Genomic DNA, 21,661 nt, shown 5'->3' with positions numbered 1-21,661 from the left:
TTAACAACACTTGACCTGCTTTTCCTCAATGCTTATTGTACTGTATTGTGTTACGAATGGCTGTGAGGACTTCTGAAGGGCTGTCAACCTCCAGGTAGGATCTGGAGTTCTCCTGGAATCACAACTGATTTCCAGAAGACAGGTATCAGTTCCCTTGAAGAAAACAGCATTTTCAGAGGGCAAACTATACAGCGTACTATAGATTCCAGGTGAAATCCCTTCCTAAATTCCCACTTCAGAGGCAGCACCCCCAAATCTCTAGGATTTTCCCAGGCTCGAGCTGGCGACCCTAACTGAAAGGTGGTCTATGGATATGGCTGCCCCTTCTGGTTTGCGGAATACCCTGAGATCTGGGGGTGGGGGGTGGGGTCGGGAAGGGACCTCAGAGGGGTATAAAGCTATAGAGTCCACTTTCCAAAGCAGCCATTTTCTCCAGGGGAAATGATCTCTGTAACGGGGAGCTCAGTTTTAATAGGGGGAGATCTCCAGCCATCACCTGAAGGTTGGCAGCTCAATTTTAACACTATCAGTGTAATTGTGCCCAGCATAGGACTGGGGATCTCTGCACAGAACTGCCCTGTAATGAACTGGGAGACCCAGGTTCGAATCCCATTCTGCCATGGAAGCTTACTGGCCGGTGACCTTGGACCAGTCACACTCTCTCCTCCCTCACAGGGTTGTTGTGTGGATAAAATGGAGGAGAGGAGAGGAATCTACTTAGGGTCACTGTTGGGGAGAAAGATGGAGTATCAATCGGGTTGCCAATTCAAGGTTGAGAAATTCTGAGAGATTTGGGGGTGGCAGCTGGGGAGGGAGGAATTTGGGTAGGGGAGGGATCTCAGAGGAACATAATGCCCCCGAGTCCACCTTCTAAAGCAGCCATTTTCTCCAGGGGAACCGATCTCTACAGTCTGGAGATGAGTTGCAATGCCTGCAGATCTCCAGGCCCCGCCCCACCTGGAGGTTGGCAAGCCTAAGGATTAATGTAGTAATCAATTTAAAAATTATTTATTTGCGCAAAACAAACAAAAAAGAAACGAAGCACAAGAAAAACAACGCTGGCAACAAAACCGCTGTTGGCGAATCTATATCTAGGCTTCTATAAAAGGTTTCCCAATAGGGCCAGGGCTGCAGAGGCAGGCCTGAGGGCACTCCCCACCACCAACATCTAAAGAGACGTCCATAGGCAATTAATTGGCAGTAATGAAGAGGTGGTGGAGAGTGCCCTCGAGTCATAGCTGACTTACGGCGACCCCTGGTGGGGTTTTCCTGGCAAGAGGCTAACAGAGGCGGTTTGCCATTGCCCGCCTCTGCAGCCCTGGGCTTCCTTGGAGGTCTCCCAGCCGATTACCAAGGCCGGCCCTGCTTAGCTTTCGAGATCAACTGCTTTGAAACAGAACAAAGAACAAGGCCGTACAGGTTCTCATAGCCCAATCTTGGGAGAGTTTTGGCTGTAACCACTAGGTGATGCTGTCATCTGAGGATACTCCACACAGTTATTTATCGTTTTCAAGCTCCACACAGATATTAACAGCTTTGAAATAGAACAAGAACTAAGAATATACCGTTTACACCTCTGATTCTTCAAAGTGGACTGGAAGGACTGGACGCTTGATGAATATTTACGATTATTTATGAAGGTTTTATTAGCTGTATATTTAGTGTAGAATATTTATCACATTTGAGCACTTGCACCTTTGTAAGAATTAAAAATATAAAAATTTACAAAATATAGTTAACAGATAACCTTCGAGGTTTGTAATTTGTTTTAGCTTTCCAGATCTGACAAGAACAGGCTAGCCGGGGCCATCCCGGGCAGGGCATTAAAGAACAACAGACAGATAAAGAAACCGGAGCGAGGAAACCTCGCGCGGAGCACCACGGGGGGGGGGCTTCGATCCCGGCGGCAGTCCTAAGCAGAGTCTAGGGTTGCCAGCCTCCAGGTAGGGGCTGGAGATCTCCCGGAATTACAACGGGTCTCCAGGCCACAGAGATCAGTTCACCTGGAGAAAATGGCAGCTTTGGGGGGGTGGACTCGATGGAATTATGCCGCGCCAAGGTCCTTTCCCTCCTCAAACCCCACTTTCTCCAGGTTTCACCCCCCAGATCTCCAGGAATTTCCCAACCTGGAGCTGGCAACCCTAGCAGAGTCCCTCCAGGCCAAGCCCCTTGAGCTCCGGCGCCTCTGCTCGGGCGGCGGGCTCCCCTGCGCGCCCTTCCCGGCCGGCAGCAGCGGGCGCGCCCCGGCCCCAGCCCCAACCCCAGCCCCCGGCCCTGCCTGGCCGCCCGCCCCGTCCAGCCCGCGGCCGCGCCCCGCACGCCGCGATTGGCCCGGCCGCCCCCCGAGCCGGCGGCGCCTCCGCTGAGTGGCCGGGCGGGCGGCGCTCAGGCGGGGCTGGCAGAAGGAGCCGGGCGCCGAGCGGAGCCAGCGGCGCTTGGCGGGGAGCTGCTTGGCGGCGGCCGGGCGAGCGGGCATGCCTGCTCCGGGCCGCTGAAGGCGCGGCGATGGCGGGAGCGGGAGCGGCGCCGGGGCCGGGGCGCGCCCCGGGCGAGGAAGAGCCGGAGCCCTGGCCGGAGCCCGGGGCCGCGGACGCGCCGGGCGGGCGCCGGAGGGAGCGCAGGAGCGGCGTCGCCCCGGCCGCCGACCTGGAAGCCCAGATCCTGGACGCCGCCCGCGCCACCCCCCGGCGGAGCAGCATCATTAAGGTGGGACCCGCCGTCCTTCAGACGCCGCGGCCGACTCGCGTGTGCGGCGCGGGGACCCTGCGCGGGCTGCCAACCTCCAGGCGGGGCCTGGGCGCCTCCCGGAATCCCCGCCGCTTTCCAGATCACGGAGATCAGTTCTCCCGGAGGAAGTGGCACCCAGCTAGGGTGGGCTTTATGGCGCGGAGGACCTGCCCTGCCCCAAACCCTTCCGTCTGCAGGGTCCAGCCCCAAATCCCTGGGAATTCCCCAGCCTGGAGTTGGCAACCCTCAGCAGGCGGACATGCTGTTTCTAAACACGGGTCGCGGCGGAGGAAGGCTGGTTTCGAGAGGAGGCGGTTGTGCAGGGGCTCTGGTGCGGTGCGTGTTGCTGTCGTTGTGCCCAGGAGTGGGATCCGAGGGGCTGGCTTGATTTCAGGAGCAGCCCCCCCACCCTCGCCTCCGCCTGGTTTGCAACTTTTGGGAGATGTCCCTGATGCAGGGAAAGAAACTCCGGAGTCCCTGATGTGAAACAGCCACATGCAAAAAAGCAGCACCCGTGCAGTCCAGGAAAAGGGGCAGATTCGGGGTTGGGGGGGGGGAGCAGAACACGTGTTTGCTCCCTCCATCTGTCAACGGTGGTGCGTCCTTTTGGTTTCAAGCTTGAGCAAAACAAAGTAGGATTTGATTCCAGTGGCACCTTAGAGACCGACTAGATTTCCAGGGTATGAGCTTTCTCAAAATCTTAAAAGCTCCTACCCTGGAAATCTAGTTGGTCTCTAAGGTGCCACTGGATTCTCAGATCTCGCTCTTCTACTGCAGACCCACATGGCTCCCCAACCGAAAGTGCCCCAGATAAGGGGAACCAGCTCTTTGCCGGAAAAGGACTGTTTAATTCAGGCCAGTCACATCTCTGGCTCTTCCTATGACTGACGTGATGGCCGCGGTTTAGGAAAGATGGTGTTGTGCCATAAGTGATGAACCTCATGCCCTCCAGGCAATTTATTTAGAAAAGAATGGGCTGTGATATTGTAGTGTAGGGGGTTGAATGCACTGCCAAACTTGGGGGCCCAAGATCTGGATCCAATGACAAACTGAGGGCCAACCTACAGGTGAAGAATGACACTTGAACGGCAAGTGAACAGACTCACGTGTATTCCTCCCTGTTCGCTTGTCCTCCGCTCATTCACGTAGTGATAGAGTGGAGGGCAATTGGAGGGCAAGTGAACAGGGAAGAATACATGTGAGAGCCAAGCTACAAGTGGCAAATGACACTTGAACGGCAAGTGAGTGAACAGACCCACATGTATTCCTCCCTGTTCACCTGCGCTCCACTTACGCTCCCCTTAATCACTAGTGGAGAGCAAGTGGAGTGCAAGTGAACAGGGAGGAATACACGTGGGTCTGTTCACTCACTTGCCGTTCAGGTGTCATTTGCCACTTGTAGCTTGGCTCTCAGACTTGGGATTTTCTTTAAACTGTCAGAAGTACGGCTGGTCAAGGGTGCATTTCAGATTCAATGGATGCGACCTTGCTTTCTTTCTTTTCTTTCCATGGGGGAACTGCATCTCCTCTGGAAGTAACTTTTTTGCTTGTGGCTGTTCAGGGAGCGTTTATTGCTCCCTTTTGCATGCTATGGTAGCAGCAACTGATGAGCTTTCAAAAGGATTAGGAAGGATGCTACATCTGAAGAGATCCCATTAAGTTAATTAGTTCTGTCTAGGATAGCGGTAGTTACTGCAAATCCTGTATCAAAATTGGTAGACTGTTCGTTGCTTGTTGCCTTAAGATACTTTGAATTGCTGTGATGCTACAGTTGGAGTTAAAACCTGTTTTAAATCTTAAAAAGCTGTTTTTTAAAAAAAGTTCATCTACCTGTAGTAGAAGTAGATCCAGTCCTCAGTAACAGAAGTACTTCCTGTTTTACTCTGAGATTTCAGATTCTTAAGCAGCAGAACACTTTCTTAAAAAAAAGACGTTGATACAGATCTGGGGCTGAGGATCTTCTTCAGTGGTTTAGAATGGTGAAAACCAAGCTGTATTCAGTTTTTGGGTGTGTGCGCAAAACAGGGAAGGAAAAAATGAAGTGTGGGGGAAGAGAATCTGTGATAACAGCTGTGTTTAACTCATTTGATACTTGCTGGGTACCCAGTTTGCAGCGGGTGAAGAAAGAGATGAGTAAGGGCAAGTTAAGCTAGAGAGAAATTAGCAAGGGCACTGATAGTTTCGGGTGGGTAGCCGTCTTGGAGCCAAGCTACAACTGACGAATGACACTTGAACGGCAAGTGAACAGACTCACGTGTATTCCTCCCTGTTTACTTGCGCTCCACGTGATCAAGTGGAGCGCAAGTGAACAGGGAGGAGTACACGTGAGTCTGTTCGCTTGCCATTCAAGTGTCATTCGTCAGTTGTAGCTTGGCCCTTGGTCTGTAGTAGAACAGCAAGATTTGGGTCCAGTAGCACCTTAAAGACCGAGGAATGAGCTTTCGAGAGTCAGAGCTCACGAGTGACAGATTTTGCTTTCTCTCTGATGGTTGTTAATCGACTGCTGTGCTGAACACCTCACAGGGGGAGTCTGTGGTAGGCTGGCCGGACAAGGTAGAAATGGGATAGCCTTGAACAGGAAGTATAGTTTTCATGTGTATCAATTTAAAAATCAAGTATCAGCAACCAAGACTTCCCCCTTCCTTTTAAAGCATGGGCAGAATTCACAGGAAAGGAAACAGTCACGTTTGACACTGAGCCAAGCTACAAGTGATGAATGACACTTGCCTGGCAAGTGAGCAGACTCACGTGTATTCCTCCCTGTTCACTTGCCATTCATTTGCGCTCAAGTGAATGGCAAGTGAACAGGGAGGAATACACGCGAGTCTGTTCACTCGCCAGGCAAGTGTCATTCGTCATTTGTAGCTTGGCTCACTGTCATGTGGAAATGTGCGTTCATATTCTTCAGCCATGCTTGCTTACATGAAGAATTAACTGCGGGGACAGCGTTATGAAGTTGTTTAGTAGGATCAATTTGTCACTTTTGAATTGTGACAAATGGTTTGAAGAATCTTGGTTAAGACACTAATTTTCTTGGATGTATGGAGTGTTTTAATTTTGTGCAATGTTTGTTCTTTGTAGACTAGTTAGAAAGCTGTGCTCTTTGCTGGTGTGTGATCTTTCCCAGAAAATGAGAGAAGTTGGTGGTTGAAATTCTTGAAAAATAAAGTCTGAGAAAAGCAGAATTATTGGACAGAGGTTTTTTTAATATTAAGTATGATTCTGGGACTTTTAATACATTACTGGGTCAGAGATTATCCAGCTGTACAACAATTGTGCTAATGTTTGTGTGCCTGTGAGACTCACAATGAATCCTTTATTTTGAGTTAGTTTTCAAAAAAACACGTATCTTCTAGGTAAACAAAACCCTGAGAAAATAATACTCTCTTTGGATAAAAAGCCAAGGTCTTCTTTCCCCTTACTCAGGACTGAGAGCCAAGCTACAAGTGACGCCTGACACAGGTTGGACACTTGTCAGCTTCCCTCAAGTTTTGATGGGAAATGTAGGCGTCCTGGTCTTGTAGCTTGGCTTTCTGACTGCTGTCCAATGGACTTTTCAACTGTCACTTGTCCAACATTCCGCCAAGCTGCCTACATTTCCCATCAGAACTTGAGGGAAGCTGACAAGTGTCCAACCTGTGTCAGGCATCACTTGTAGCTTGGCTCTTAGAGTAGTGAATGGGAAGGTTCTAAACCAGGCACTGGGTAATTCATGACGAGAGCTCAGAAGTCAACCCTGTGTTTGCTCGCTTGACCCGTCTGGATGTTTATTTCTTATCTGGTGTAGTGGCCATGCTTGGGGTTCCAGTCTTTAGCCAGCCCTGAAGTCACTGGCCTTGGTCGAATCACTCTTTCTGCCTAGTCTGTCTCAAAGGATTATTGTCAGGGTCGAGCGTAAATTGTCCCTAACGAAGAACGCTCCCATGGGCCATTGCGTTCCTGCTGATGATCTGGGGGTTCTCGCTACGTGGCTGGCTGTTCCACTTCATGATGTGCAGCTCTGGGCCTCGTCCAATGAAGCTCTCATCTCGCAGAAGGGAATGTGATCTCCCCCTCATCTCTGTTCAAGTACCCCTTTCCCAGGTCTCTCTCATGTCTTTCTGTGTTTGTGTGCGGATGACAGTCTGGTTTGTTTTTCAGCTTTGCCTTGCTTTGTTTACAAGATACACCCCAAGTGTTCTTGCCCCAGGTCAGATCTTTATCTAGCCTGGTGGCTTCCTGTCTGCCCTTCTCCTTCATATTTGACAGAGGGAGCTTTGACTCTTGGAGACTGGAAATCTAGTTGCTCTTTAAGGTGCTACTGAGCCCAAATCTTGCTCTTCGTCTACAGACCAACACGGCTACCCACCTGTAATTTCTCCTTCCAGAGTCTCTCCCCCCTGTCTACAAGAGTCCCAGTGTCTCTAAATTCTTCTGCATACAGCTGCAGAGAGAATTATTATGGCTAAGTTGGAAGTTGTTCCTTGCCATCTGCTTTAAAACTTCCCTGTCCGGATCTGAAAGTGGTATGGTGAATATTCTCAAGAGAATGAGCAGAAGGGGTTGGAGGAGACATAGGATTTTGATTCTTTGGACTGGAGGAAGGAGGGGCAGAATTTCTGCCCCAGAAGAAGTGCTTGGACATCAGCTAATTTTGGTGTGGAAAGCGATACTGTTCCGTAAGATCTGTAGAAGATCTTGTTGGTGGCCCCAACGCTTTCCTGATCCTTCAGATTTAGGGTACTGACTTCTGTGTTCATGCTCCATCGCACATTTTCCAAGAGTAATCAGGGTTCTTGTTGATTATTGCTAGCTTCCTAAGACTACAGAGTTAGGACCAAGTATGGTAGTCTGTGCAGAAGACTGAATGCTTATTAGCATAATTTGAAACCGCCTGTCCTGTTTCTGCCGTTCTTTTATGCAGCTCCGCAAATGATTGGAAATGGAGGCACAGTTTATACTCAGGACTCGGACTGCAACTCAGAGCCAAGCTACAAGTCACGAATGACACTTGAACGGCAAGTGAACAGACTTACTTGTATTCCTCCCTGTTCACTTGCCATTCACTTGCTCTCCACTTGATCAAGTGGAGAGCAAGTGAATGGGAAGTGAACAGGGAGGAATACACATGAGTCAGTTCACTTGCCAGGCAAGTGTCATTCGTGACTTGTAGCTTGGCTCTCATTCTCTTAGCTGCTGTGCTTATACGTAGCAAATGCTGCATATTTGAATGCTACCATATGAAAAACCAACAGAACTTGGTAGGTGCAAGGGGATTTTTTAAAAAACACACTTATAAGCCACTTTTCTCCCCAAAGGGGACCCCGAGTGGCTGGAAATGCCAGGAGATTTTTAAAAATAAACACTTATAAGCCAATTTTCTCCCCAAAGGGGCACGTGGCTGGAAATGCCGGGAGATTTTTAAAAATAAACACTTATAAGCCAATTTTCTCCCCAAAGGGGACCCCAAGTGGCTTAGAATACAGTGTAAATGAACAGTAGAAGGGGGGATCAGGGTTTCTGAGTGCACGGCAGGTCTTCCTTCCAACCCCATGCTATAACCCTTAAGCTAAAAGCTGTTTTTTCAGATGAGGAAGCATTCGGATGTGCAGTTGTGTGTGTTTCCTTGTTAACATCCATCTGGAATACCAGGAAGGACAGATGTTGAGCAGAAGAAAAAAACCCTACCACTTGGTGGTGCCTTTGGGGCAGATGTATGATGAGTCAGCTCATGGGCTGGGCAGCCCCCCCCCCTGCCCAGACGCAAGTTGTAACTCTCAAGCTCTGTGGAATTTGTCTGAGCACACATGCGTAGAACTGAGTTAGACCGGGTATGTAAAGCTGTGGAGACAATGGCAAGCTTGTTGAATGTACGTTCTTCGCTTTGCATTTCATGTATTCGTTAGCATCTTTGGTGGGGGCGGGGTGTATGTGCCACCAAAACACCATTATGTCCCGAGACTAACATGACCTAACCGCATCGCTGCTTTTACTCAACGTCCCTTCTTCGAACAAAGAAACAAACTGTGTTGTATTGTTTTGGGGTATGAAGTTGCCTGTAACGTGAGGCTTGATCCTGGCAGCTTGTATGCACGGTACAAGATCAGTGAGATGACTTGGCTGAGGAAGGTCGGAGGCACATTGAGCTCTTGAATGAACATCTTGGCTGTGGCTCAGGGCCAAGCTACAAGTGACGAATGACACTTGAACGGCAAGTGAACAGACTTACGTGTATTCCTCCTTGTTTACTTGCCCTCCACTTGATCAAGTGGAGAGCAAGTGTGAATGGCAAGTGAACAGGGAGGAATACACGCGAGTCTGTTCACTTGCCATGCAAGTGTAATTCATCACTTGTAGCTTGGCTCTCAGTGGAAGAACCGATGTGAACGTCTGAGTAGCAGGAATCCTGTTTTGTCTCAGTAGCTGGGAGGCAGTTCCTGTCTGGGGAAGCGACTCAAGCGGCGTTCTCTAATAGGCTGTTTTGGCTTCAAGGAGCAACATTCAGCTCGCTGACGTTTTTAGCCTTTCAAAACCTACTGATAAAAGAGAATTTAATGCTTGATTTCATTCAGCCAGTGCTCTTCACAGATTGCGGTTAGGGCATTTAGATCTTTAGGATGTCTGGCTGGCGACGTGACGCTGCCAGAAGGAAAATCTTGTCTCTGGGTTTTCTTCACTTATGTTTATGAACCAAAACTTAGGCTGCCAGAAATTGAACTAAGTGCGACTTGCACAGCGGAGCTTGGACTGTGTGATTCTGAACGCTGTTTCTATGGGCTAAACTAAAGAATAGCTTTCTCTCCCAGCCTTTTTGCAGCCTACGTAACATCTTGAGGACACGTTGAACTGTCTCCTTCAACGGCCTAAATTTCTCGGGCCAGCGAGCATACAACTCTTCCCCTTTCTCCTGCTTTCTGCCTCTTTTTTTGGCCCCCTGTTGTTCTTGCACAGCACATCGGTTTTCATGTTCAAAGGCATTAGTCTCAATCCCAGATGCTCAGGTGGAGTGGGGCGGGGCGTCTGCTTGGGCAGTGTAGAAAATGGGATGCTGAGCTAAAGGAGGACTGCTGGGGTCACCCTGCTGGTTGTTTGTATGCATTAAAAATTTTTATTTAAAGTCCAACTTTCTCACTGAAACTGGAGGCTGATTACATGGTGTCAATCAAGACGATCAGCCACTGGGATGGTCAATAAATAATACTATAGGGTGTGGATTGCAGACATTTGAATACAAGAAGGAGTCATACAGAGCTGGGGCTTGCTTGACTTGCTTTACCAGGGCTTCTAAGGGGGGTAAATAATAATAACAGCGTGCTTACATGCTGCCTTTCTGGACAGATCAGTGTCATACTCGGAGAGGTGAACAAAGTGAGTGTTGTTATTATCCCCACAATACAGCTGGCGAGCTGGGCTGAGATGAGCGGCTTACCCAGGGCAGTAGTGGGAGTTGAACCAGCAGAGTGCTGATTTGTAGGCCGACCACCTAACCCCTATGGTATAGCAGCTCTGTATGAACGGTAGGCATCTTTTTGGGGTGGAAGGAGATATTTTGAGTTTTTGACTCTAGAGGTTGTGAGGTAGGTGAGGGCCCTGACCTGTGAGTCAACGGCCACTAGTGTCGTAGGATTCCATTCCACTCCACGTGTCTAAATCTAGTAATCCTGTGGGATGGTGCTGGCATTTCGAGATCTTGTTGGCTTTTTTCTATCAACACTATCATCTTCAGCTACTGCGTGCCTTCCCCCAAACATCAAAACCTTCTTATCAAAGCAAGCTCCCATGAAAAAATAAATTCGCGGGATGACTTGTCATTGCTAATGGGAGACGGCCTTGCGATACGTTGCTCGTTCACACAAAATGCAATGGGACGTTTTGACATGCCATTTTAAATAAAGCCTTTCAATGCTCTGGTGTTTGAAGCGGCTTGATTTCTGAGGCAAATTTGGCTCTGTATGAGAAATGTTTCCAGATGCTACATGTCCAGGGCTGGCGTGTCCATAGAGGCAGGTCCGGCAGCCGCCTCGAGCGCTGAGGTGCCAGAGGGGGTGCCAGGGGTGGGGGCGCGTGCCACGGAGCTGGTGGCAGCAGCGCTGGAGGGCTGTGAAGCCATCCGTGTGCCGCCCCTGCTGCCTGCTGCACCTGGCCCGCAGCTCTCGTTCAGCTGCCCCGTGGTGCCGCCGCCACCGCCAGCATGCGCTCCTGGCCAGGCGCAGCAGCTGCAGGCCAGGCACAGCAGGCTACCAGGGCGGCGCATGGAGCAACTGAGCAGGATGGCTGAGAGGGCGCACGCACGCCATCCCAGCTGCCTACCGTGTGATGTCATCACGCAGTCCAGGTGTGCGTGTGCTTTGTGCGCGCGTGGGGGCAGCAACAGCGCTGAAGCTGCCCCTGGGCTCACGCACCAGAAAACTTGGCACCGGTCCTGTACATACCTTGCTGAAAGGTGTATGTCTAATTTCTTCAAGCTGATATCCCATTACGTGGACTGATGAGAAGTTTGACGGACCCTTGTTCAGAATTGTTCTGTTTCGGAAAGAACAGGATTGGCAGTCCTCTTTCCTTTTAATTCTCGGTATGGTAGACCACAAAAGTATTAACGAAACGCATAATGTAATTCGCTGCCGAGGGAATTCTGCATTATTTCAACTGAAAAGCAGTAAAGGGAAAGTATAATATTACTCTAAAACGTTCCCACAGTTTGTAATGGAATAACAGTGCCAGATTATACTACATCGCCAGGACCACAATATGAGGAAAGGTAATGCTGTTTTCATTTGGAATATAAATATGTGGATGCTTGTGCTAAGACTTGATTCATGTGGTCCCTATTCCAGATCTTTAGCTGGTTTGCTGGATTTTACCTTCTCTTGGTAACCTAATTTGATCAGGTTGGACTATAATCTTGACTTCCTTTTCTCTTGACCCCAAGCTGTGCTTGAGCTGACATTTGAGCATGTGCATTGGAATGACTGGTGGTATCTGTTTTTCTTTAATGAAATATGTGTCTTCAGTACACCAGACTGTAGAAATATGATGTATCCTTTCTTGGGTCTGTACCCTATAAGACTGAGTGTCAGTGGCTCTCTACACGAGACGCCTTGGCACAAGTGTGGGGAGATGCAATGCTAGCTGGGAAGCGTAGTTGAAAAAAACAGAGCTGGTGGAGATCACTCCTATGAGGGTTTGTTAATTTCATCTCCTCCTCCCCAAAGGCTCTGTCAGTTTCGCTTTTTCAGTTGAAAACTGGGGGATTGCAACCAGAGGGCATCCAGGAATGGAAATGGGCTGAAGCTGCCTTCCAAAGCCAGGCTTGGACCCGAAGAGGTTATAATGGGCTGAAGTTTCCCTTCTGGCATTTCATAGTCCCTTCACACAGCTCCAGCGTATAGCAACGCTTTTGCCTGCCGCCGGTTCTGTCTTTTTAAACTATCCTTTCCTACCTAACATTGCATCTCCTGACACGTGTTCTTCACAAGTCAGATGTCTCGTGTAGAGAGACTCACAGAAGACAACTAGAGGTAGCCAGCCGAAACAGTAGGCATGCGTTTTATTTGCGAGATGCCCAATGATCATGCTAATGCGAGAGAAAGCTCAGCCGCCGTTTCCCGGGTTTAAGTTTTGAAGGTTATACTTCCAGATTGAAGCGGATTGTACGCCCCTGATGAAGCGAGGGACGAAATCTGTGCTATGCAGCCGGCCCCAGATTGGGCGTGGCGTGGAACCTCTACCATCGCCTCTACAGACAACCGCTTCTTAGAATTGCAGAGGATGTTTGAGAAAAAACAATGAGAAGAAACAACAGCATGTGATACGTTCACTGGACTCTTTATTTTGCCCGGTTGGCTCAATTTTGACATGCCACGTGTGATTGATTATTAAATGGTGCCTACCTGTTTTGTAGACTTATTTAACTATTACAAAGTGTATTTAAAGTGCAAGTGCTACTGCTATTTAGTAGCAGTAGCACTTGCACTTTAAATACACTTTGTAATAGTTTGTATATTGTGTAGATATATTAATTTTGTGTCTCCCGTGAGAATATCTCTATTCTGCTAGTCTATTTACGGGAACAGCCATCCTTTCTGCTTCGAGCCTCCAGGTGGTGGCTGGAGAGCTCCTGGAATTACAGCTGATCTCCAGGCCACAGAGACCAGTTCCCCTGGAGAAAATGGCTGCTTTGCAGGATAGACTGTATGGCATTATACCCCATTGAGGCCCCTCCCCAAACTCCACTCTTTCCAGGCTCCACCCCCCAAATCTCCAGGAATTTCCCAACCTGGACCTGGCAACCCTATTGACATCATACCCTGCTGAGATCTCTCGTCAAACGCTGCCCTCATCTGGCTTCTTCCCCCAAATCTCCAGGAATTTCCCAACCTGGAGCTGGCAACCCTGACTTCATTTTAGTCTTCATTTGTAATGTTTTAACTATTACTGTAAGCAGGCTTGAGCCAAAAGAAAAGGCAGGGGTGTGCATATTTTCATAAATACGGTCAAAGATTCTCTTCAAAGAATGCTCAGAGGCAAATGTTCTTTTATTAGAATTCTATATACTAGTGCTAAATTTTAATATGAACGCATAGACACCTTGAAAAGCGAATGCATTTATTGCGACTCTTCTTGGTTAACTGGCTTCTGATGGTTGAATTTCCCAACATACGGAACGATGGGGATAGATAGCCCCGCAGGGCACAGCTTTCCGGCAATTCAATATTGTTGCCAAGTTAACCAAGGTTTCGTGAGAAGGGCCGATCGGTTGTTCTTTTTGTGCCAGTGAGCTGCAGTAGTGGACAGCCAAGCTGGGGTGTGTGTGTGTGTGTTAAAACTTGTCACTTCAAAAATACTGCTTTTGTATTTGACTGTGTATATATAATATGTGAAAAGCAAGGTGCAAAAAAAAGGCACATGATAAAAATAACGCATTCTGTGCAAACAGTGTAACTGATTATGTTGCATAGAGCCGTATAATACTGTTTTATCTGGTATGCTTCTGTTCTGTTTTTGAATAGAACTCCTGCCACTATACTTTATATAAGATTTTTAAATTGTTTTTGTGCGGGTAAACTTTTATCATTATCATGGTGGCTTTGCAATTCTATTTGTGAGTTGCCCTAAACATTTTCTTTTTTCTTTTAAAGGCAGCAGCATGTTTATTTATTTACTCCATTTATGTTTCACTTTTCTTCCCGATGGGGACCTAACATAGTTTACATTGTTCTCCTCTCTGTTTTATCCTCACAACAATCCTGTGAGGTAGGTTAGACTGAGAGCCAAGCTACAAGTGACGCCTGATACAGGTTGGGCACTTGTCAGCTTCCCTCAAGTTTTGATGGGAAATGTAGGCGTCCTGGTCTTGCAGCTTACAGAAGTTTAGAGAGCGGCAGTCTATGGAAGGGAGAACATGCGGTTGGGAGGGGAATGCAGGCGTTGGGCTCTTGCTGGGCGCCCCTCTTCCCCTCCGCTGGGTGAGTGTGGGGGGTCTCTGTGAACTTTAATTAAATGGAGAGCCAAACTGTAAGACCAGGATGCCTACATTTCCCATCAAAACTTGAGGGAAGCTGACAAGTGTCTAATCTGTGTCAGGCATCACTTGTAGCTTGGCTCTGAGAGTGTGTGACTGGCCCAAGGTCACCTAGCAAGCTTCCGTGGCAGAGGAGGGATTTGAATAAGTCCTAACCTGATGCTCTAACCAGTACACCTAAATAAAAATGTGGCTGTACGGGTGCAGATATATTATATTCAGGAGAGATTTCACAGCTTGGAATTTCTTTTTGTCAACAGTTCAGTAGTGCGCCAGTTAGAGTTCTCCTCTGCTTTCCTCTCTGATCTGTTGGTTTTCTGTGTACACAAAAGCTCTTTGTTGCTTTAATTTGTGGAAGCATTCAAATCTCACCTTGTGTGTGATGCTCTGTGCAGGATTTGTTTGTACCTTTCAGAGTGCAAATAGGAACAATGACTGTAATCAATGGTACACTTATTCTTAAACCAAATGTTTATTTTCTACCCCTGTTAATGCAGATGCAATACTTCATTGGCTAAAATGTACCCCCGATTTAAAGCAAGCACCCTTCCGTTTTTGTCTTGAGAATGCCTTTGTGACTTGAACATTGTGGAAGTGTTATATACAAGGCAGAGCAGTGGAGAATGTCAAAGGTAGGGTTCTTAACAGAAGTATCTTAGTTACATTGGCAACGTACATAAGAAGCCAATCCCATTTTCTATGCTGCGAGGAAGAAATAAAATGAGTGTATTTCCGCCCCTTAGCGACTCTTTAGTTTTTGCTAGAAAAACTAACACATCGTATTAACCTGATAACTCTACAGCTATGTTAGAATCAGGAAACTTGACTATTAAAAAAGTAGTAAATGGGACCGTTAAAGAACATCTAAAAAAATTATTTGTATTATTTTTGCAATAGAAACTACATATGTGAAGCTTCCTGTTAGAGTGAGATAACTTAGTGATTCCGCACATGTTGGATAATGCACTTCCAATCCTCTTTATAGATCATTTGGAATGGATTTTTTTGTGTGCGGAACAAAAAATCCACCTCAAACGATTGATAAAGTGCATTGGAAGTGCATTATCCCATGTGTGCGTTATCGAGAGCAGCCATGTCAGTTCAAACCAGTTCAGTTGCAATTGTTTCACACGGTGACCAACCAGATGGCATTACCATTATCATTGGGCATCTCGCAAATAAAACGCATGCCTACTGTTTCGGCTGGCTATCTCTGTCTTCTGTGAGTCTCTCTACATGGGACATCTGATACATGAAGAACACATGTAAGGAGATGCAATGGTAGCCGGGAAGGATAGTTTTAAAAGACAGAGCTGGTGGCAGGGCAAAGGCTTTGCTATACATTGGAGCTGTGTGAAGGGGCTGTGAAATGCCAGAAGGGGAACTTCAGTCCATTATAGCCTCTCCAGGTCCAAGCCCGGTTCTGGAAAGCAGCTCCAGCCCATTTCCATTCCTGGATGCCCTCTGGTTGTGATCCCATATAGTTTTAGACTGGAGAGGTGAAATTGTGACAGAGCCTTCGGGGAGGTGAAGATGAAATTGACAAATCCTCATAGGAGTGATCTCTGCCGGCTCTGTCTTTTTAAACTATGCTCCCTAGCTAACATTGCATCTTCCTACACTTCGTCGAACACGCACTGCAGCGTCTTGTATAAAGAGACTTTGTGATATGGTGATCATTTCAGTGAAAAAACTTGGTATTGTGTTCAGTGGAAGTGAATTTCACCCAGAACAATACCAAATTTGGAGATGTGTAGAGCCTCTAGGAGTCTTGTGGACAGTAATGGGCAGATTGAAAGCATATGGCTTGGGAGGGGAGAGCAGACACTGGAATAAACAGTGTTATCTTGGAAGAGGAGGCATGATGCTCATCGAGGAAGAAGCATGGTTTACCAAAGGATTACCACTCTCTGCGCTTGAGTTATGCAATTTGTGATGCTGAGATTACAAAATGTCCTCATTTGCTTCAGATGTGGATTAATCTAGATGATACTGAGACCAGTTAAAAGCAATCGGGAGACCCTCAAGACAGCTGGAAGCCATAGCCTTGCTTCTGAATTTATTTCAGGCTAAATAACTGCTCAGGAATGGTTCTAGTGATCAGAGCTCATTTCAAGGGGGAATGCACAGGAACACAGTTCCGGCAGTTCCCCAAAGAGGTCACATGTCAGGTGGCTCCGCCCACCTGACTCTTGGCCATTTTGGGCCCATTTCAGCCTGGATTGGAGCCGAAACGGCCTAGATCGGGCCTCTGCCGGGTGGTGGATCACTCTCCTGCTCAGCAGCAGCCCGATCCTAACCATTTCGGGTCCCTTTTCGGCCATTTTCAGCCCCTTTTTGCCATTTTGGGCCCAATTTCGGCCCTGAATGGCCAGGATTGGGTCCAAAACAGCTAGGATAGGTGATGTCAGGGGGTGTGGCATATACAAATCAGTTATGCCAGTGACACACTTCCGATGATGGCAAGGGGCGTGGCATGTGCGAATGAGTTCTGCTAATGAGTTCCTCCAGCTCTTTTTCTATGAAATGACCCCTGCTAGTGATCATGAATGAAGTTCATAGTTTGCTGTGAAAACTCCTAGCCTGAGAATGAGCCATTGTTTGTTGTGAAAAGGGTTTTGGTTCCATGCTGGTACAGGGGTATCATGGGGCACTGGAGGTAGAAGGAAGAACCATAAACATTTTGCAATATTCTGTAACCATTGTAGTTCTGAATTATTTCCTATGTGTGCATGTGTGTCTGTTTTAAAATGTCATTTTTCACGTTGCCTCAAAACACGGCATGAGAACAAAGGGTTCCAGTCGTATGCCTCTTGACCATTTTTGTAAGGGTCACTCATCGTTTTCTTCATGCAAAGCAAATTGGTTTTTCTTCCCATTAGAGGCTGTATTAACTTAGCCTCTGATTTGTGGTTTAGCACATTATGTACTGCACTGAATCTATTATGGTCCAGCAGAGCAATTAATGGATAAATGTAGATCTGAGGCTGGTGGTTGGGCAAAGACGGCATTGTAGAACAGGGCAGACATGCAAAAAATGTCCCCTTCCAGAAGTTGTGTAAATCTGCCCAGTATTTAAATGAGATGCACGTAACTTGCACGTAACTGGCATATCTGTTTTTTGCTCCACAATAAGTTCAATAGATCCTTGCTTGATTGCTTCTGCAGCTTTGTCTTCATTTGTGTCTGTGAAGGTCCCCCTCGGTGGGTACTTCTTCCTGTTGCCGAGCCGTGGCACCCTTGTGGGTTCGGCGCGTCCGTCACTCCGGGAAGCCTCTCCTCGGCTGCCTGGTCGGCCACGCCTCGTGGGGGTTGCCTCTCTTGGCCTCAGATGGGGTTGGCAGGCAGAGGGCAGGCCTCTGACATTTCCAGCCCACCAGAGGGACTGGCCGTTACTGCAGGACTGGCCTTCTCTCTCTCTCTCTCTCCTCCCCGGCCAGAGGTCTCCCGCCCCCTTTTATCCCCCTCAACTCCCTCCTATGCCCGCCCTCTGCCCTAGGTTCCCCCAAGCCAATCACATCACCTGGGCCACCGCAGTCCACACCATCTTTCTCCCGTCCCAGGCCCCGGTAGGGCCATGTGCATCCCTCCCCTTTCCTCCATTGGCTCTGGAAGGGGAGGGGTGGGATTCTGGCTCTTTAGGATCCCGCCGGCGCCAGGTGTGCTGGGGCGGTGCCTCTCATGGCATTCCTCTGGGCGCTGGCTGGAGCGGGGAGTGTGCATGGCAGGGCTTCAGCTGACTCCTGGCCCCTCCCAGCGCCTCGCCTCTCTCCTTGGCTGCGGCGATGTCCTGCAGTGGAGGGGGCCTTGCGGCGTCGGCTGGGTTGGTCCTGTTGCTCCCGGCGCCACCATGGATTTCCCTGGGGTGGTTGGCGCGCCCTCGCCTCCCCTCGGCTCTGGTGGCACTGGGCGCTCTGCGGCTCTTCCTCCTGCCCCTCTCCGGCTGCCCGTTTCCTTGGCTCCAGTCTCCACGGCGCTCTGCCCGGCTCCAGCTGCGGCTGCCCTGGGCTTGGTAGCGGCTCCCTCAGCTGTGTCCGCCCTGGCTCCCCGGTGGTGGTGGTGAGTCGGGCCTTGGGGTGGGTAGGCCATGGCGGGCGGCAGAGCCATCCCTGGACCGTGTCTTGTTAGTAGTTATATAGGAAAGGGAAGCTTATGGATATGACATATCATAAGTCTCTTCCCTCCCATATGCTTCAATCACCAAATGGCCTGGCTTGGCAGAATGCAGTTGCCCACTCCAGCTGGAGCATGGAAAACCACTAGAAGGTGTGTCAGGCTGACTAGCTGCCCCTCCACGCCCCAGAGATGCCCAAGAATTCAGACAATGGGGTACATGTGAAGTTCCTGAGTCACTTTCAACACACCCTACTGACCCTGTCCTTATCCACTCTCCCGTTCCGGACTGTTCAGGGCTGTGATAGTCACTTTCATCCAGCCATCACGAATCGTCAATCATCACTGATAACTTTAGTTTCGCACAGGAAAGCTTAATCAAAGCTTCCCCAGTTTTTTGTCTCACCTCACAGAAAGCCATTAAGTTATTGCTTTGATAGAAGATGCAATCCTGCCCCAGGGTATGTTCCACACAGTATAACTGGACTACCATTCAGTGTTCTGGACCTACCCACTCACCCTCAGACTGCACGTCTGAGCCCCTCTTTCTCTCCTTGCTGCAAAGCGCTGGACGTGCAGCTTCAGGACTGATAACTATAACCCCAAACCCCTGAAACTCTGTCTAACCTCCTCTCTGCTTTTCCTAGAACACCTTGTATGTGCGTGGTGTATGTTCTTGTACGGTTGCTTTTGATACCCCTTTACAGGGCTCATTTCGAGGGAGAACGCACAGGAACACAGTTCTGGCAGTTCCCCAAGGAGGTCACATGTCAGGTGGACCCGCCCACCTGACTCTCGGCCATTTTGGGCCTGTTTCGGCCTGGATTGGGGCTGAAATGGCTTGGATCGGGCCTCTGATGGATGGTGGATCACTCTCCTGCTTAGCAGCGGTCCAATCCTGACCATTTTGGGCCCCTTTTCGACCATTTTCAGCCCCCTTTTGCCAGTTTGGGTCCAATTTCGGCCCTGAATGGCCAGGATTGGGTCCAAAACAGCCAGGATAGGTGATGTCAGGGGTTGTGGCATATGCAAATCAGTTATGTTAATGAATTCCTCCCGCTCTTTTTCTACGAAATGACCCCTGCCCCTTTAATAAAAATCATTCTTTTAAACACCCGCTTGGTCATTTTGAGAGTCCTCTAAGGCATGGGACTGGGTATACATTGGTGGAGAAAAAAGATCCCAGTTACCCCTCCTCTTGCAGCCTCTCCTTGCATGCTAATCCCCCCAACTGGCAACAAGACCCCCATTTATGGTAACAGTGTGTGCGTTTCTCTGTGTGTGCATGTGTGCTGAAGACCTGATCCTAGTTCCCAGTATAGTGCAACAGCTAATCTAGCGTATTAACTAGCATTTGAGAGGGCTGTGGCTCAGTGATAAATCTCTGGAGCGATGAAAGGTTCAGCGCCTAACATCTTCAGTTTGAAAGAGATCAAGTAGGAGATGATGTGGGAAAACTCGACCGGAGACTCTGGAGAGCTGCTTCCAGTCTGAGCAGACAATATTGACCTTGATGGACTCAGGCTTTGATTCAGTAAAACAGCTTTATGTGTTCATTAGTCATTAAAAAGAATAATCGAGAAGGTTTAGTTCCTTAAGCAATGCAGTATTGCAGGAAAACAAGGGAGGTAATATATTCCCCCCCTAGCATCTACATGGCTGTAGAGCATTGGCATTTCCCTCGTGCTGCCCAAACTCTGCTAAATGCCCTAATAGCTTTATGTACGGGCCTTGAATTTGAATATTACTAGGCTTGCCAACCTCTGGGTAGGTCCTGGAGATCTCTTGGAATTCAAGCTGATCTCCAGACTGCAGAGATGAGTTCTACTTGAGAAAATGGCTGTTTTGGAGGGTGGGTTTTGTGGCATTATACCCCACCCTCCCTGTGCTTTACCCCTAAATCTCCAAGAATTTCACAACTGGGAGATTGCAACCATAGATTTTATATACCTTTTTATTGTTTTGAAAACAGCATTATACATGTGCGTAATACCCATTGTGGTCTAGGGCTCCCCTAAGCATTGATAAAACTGATTTTATGAAAGTTACTGATTTTCCCCCTTAAAAATATGTTTCTGTCTTAGTGACAAACAACAGAAGATTTCATGTTATGTACTAGCAGAGTAGTAGTATTAAATCTGACCCTCGGGGGATCGTTTGGCTTTGAAGAAGAGAGACATGGCATTTTTGCCTTGGCTTGGTAGTGCTAGAATGTAATCTCTAATTTGAAGATTATAAATAGATCTTGCTTAGGAATAGCTTTGTTGTTACTTGTGTCTAAATGCCTTCCTCACCTGGGGCTGCAGAATTCCCCCCTTCCGTGTTATGGAGAGGATGCGTCATAGAGTTAAGCAAGAACTGGAGCCAGGCATGCAGCATTCTTTCCCTTTTGCTGGGGTAGTGGCCGTGATTGTTAACCACTGATTATATTGGCGCTTGCCCTGTGCACATCTGGTTTTTATCCTTTCCATTGTCATGTTGATTGTTGTGCAAAGTAGGTGGCCATTTTCCCACTTTTTTACAGGCTGGGAATCAAGACTCTAAGAATAGGCAGTTGTCCGGGAAGATCTGCATTACGTGCAGCCTGTGTGCCAGGCCGTATAGTACTCCGATATCCCCGTCTGATATGACAGCTCTCTCCACTGCTTCACTGTGCCAGTGCAGCTGTATCAACCCGTGTTAACCAGTAGGACTACTGGAACATGCTTTTGGTGGGGTTGCCCTAGAAGATGACTCTGGCTGTCAGGTTCTGAATAAACTAAATAACAACAACGTTCGATTTATATACCCCCCACCCCTTCAGGACAACTTAATGCCCACTCAGAGATGTTTACAAAGTATGTTATTATTATCCTCACAACAATCACCCTGTGAGGTGGGTGGGGCTGAGAGAGCTCCTAGAAGCTGTGACTGACCCAAAGTCACCCAACTGGCTTCAAGCGGAGGAGTGGGGAATCAAACCTGGCTCTCCAGATTAGAGTCCTGCCGCTCTTAACTATTGCACTAAACTGTTTCTATTCCTTGACAGGTCGGGAGTATTGGCTACATGACACCAATTTTATAACTTCCTGGAGCGTATTAAGGTGCTTGTTTTAATTTTGAAAGCCTTTCGTGACCTGGAACTTGCATGTTTAGAGGACTGCCTTTCCGTGTATAGAGACTCATTCACCAATTTTGGTCAGCGCTTCCTCTTAGTAGGACCTTCCTTTGGGATGTCCATGGCCTTTTTCATGGTGGGACGCCTCTTGGAGGAGCTTGCAAGAGGTGATCCATAGGGCAGGTGCTTGATTAAACCTTGCAAAATTAGACCCAAAGGGGAGG

At 48.3% G+C, this 21,661-nt stretch overlaps 1 protein-coding gene across 1 annotated transcript in view; it reads left to right on the top strand.

The window, feature by feature from the left end:
* The first annotated feature begins 2,628 nt into the window (after positions 1 to 2,628).
* The window catches only part of PLCL1 (phospholipase C like 1 (inactive)), a 300,959-nt gene continuing 281,926 nt past the window's right edge, over positions 2,629 to 21,661 (top strand). The window contains exon 1 of the mRNA XM_054972560.1: positions 2,629 to 2,706. The gene's annotated coding sequence lies outside the window, so the exon portion shown is untranslated. The remainder of the gene's footprint in view (positions 2,707 to 21,661) is intronic.

Source organism: Eublepharis macularius, chromosome 2, assembly GCF_028583425.1.
Source record: "Eublepharis macularius isolate TG4126 chromosome 2, MPM_Emac_v1.0, whole genome shotgun sequence".
NCBI classification, from domain to species: Eukaryota; Metazoa; Chordata; class Lepidosauria; order Squamata; family Eublepharidae; genus Eublepharis; species Eublepharis macularius.
The sequence above is the reverse complement of the archived record's forward strand: the minus strand, read 5'-3'. Positions and strand labels throughout refer to the sequence as shown.